Raw genomic sequence first — 939 nt, 5'->3', positions numbered from 1 at the left:
CAGAGACACAATAACTTGGCCACGAACTCCGCAAGCTTTTCCAAGGTTCTCTTCGCATAGCTCCAAACATTGATCTAAAAATAATGTTTTTATAGCCATAAGAAATGCAAGGCAATCTACACAGGTCTTAACAAACTAATGAAAGTTGTAAGCTTGTATTTATTGAAACCACTATACACTTTTTAGTCATATGAATATAATGTCAAAAAAACAAAGAAAATAATTATTTACTTACAGCCTGTATCTTTTAATTTGTGTACTGTTGATGGTTGAATACGTACACAACCAAGAAAACCAGATCCTTGTCTTTTGTGCACTTTTCGTTGGTTCCAAACACTGCAGGATAACAAATTTTCAATTTCCATTAATTACAGACAATGAAGATTTGTAAAAAACAACACAACCATCTTATATGAATGGATATATTTAAATACAATAATTACAATGAACATAGTGTTATTTATGAGGTTTACTTTAATATTTTCACTTAACCAAATTATAATTTTTAATATGTATTATAAATGCAAAAATGTAGATGGATGGATTAATGTTTGTTACTAGGTATCTCTACAATGGCAATCAGATCTCGCTGCAAGTTGGCATAAATATAGAGTAGTCTTATAGTAAGATCATGTTACTTTTTTTAGTCATTTACACCAAAAGTATACTAATAAAGATTGTAGATATACTAATAAAGATTGGAAATTAAATGATTTAAAAATGGCTCTTTTACCTGATTGTGATGCCATCACCCTTAGAGAGGTACAGATCATAATGTGTATTCCATTTTGGATCTAATGTTGCTTTCACCGCATTTGTTGAATATACTTGGCCACTTCCATCAACTGATATTTTCACAAATGGGTCTGGTAAGCCTTGAAATAATACAAAAGTCAGTCAAGGTCTTGAGTTATCAAATTTTATTGAAAGAAAATGACA

The 939-nt window shown here is 30.2% G+C and overlaps 1 long non-coding RNA gene across 1 annotated transcript; it reads right to left on the bottom strand.

Moving 5' to 3' along the window:
• LOC106104944 lies at positions 1-869 on the bottom strand. Its single transcript, XR_001225708.1, has 3 exons — positions 734-869; positions 236-336; positions 1-74 (listed from the first exon to the last, which is right to left on the bottom strand). It is a non-coding gene; the product is annotated as an uncharacterized LOC106104944 (long non-coding RNA).
• Positions 870-939: the final 70 nt, after the last annotated feature.

The sequence above is a fragment of the Papilio polytes genome, unplaced genomic scaffold (genome assembly GCF_000836215.1).
Source record: "Papilio polytes unplaced genomic scaffold, Ppol_1.0 DF823291.1, whole genome shotgun sequence".
NCBI classification, from domain to species: domain Eukaryota; kingdom Metazoa; phylum Arthropoda; class Insecta; order Lepidoptera; family Papilionidae; genus Papilio; species Papilio polytes.
The sequence above is the reverse complement of the archived record's forward strand: the minus strand, read 5'-3'. Positions and strand labels throughout refer to the sequence as shown.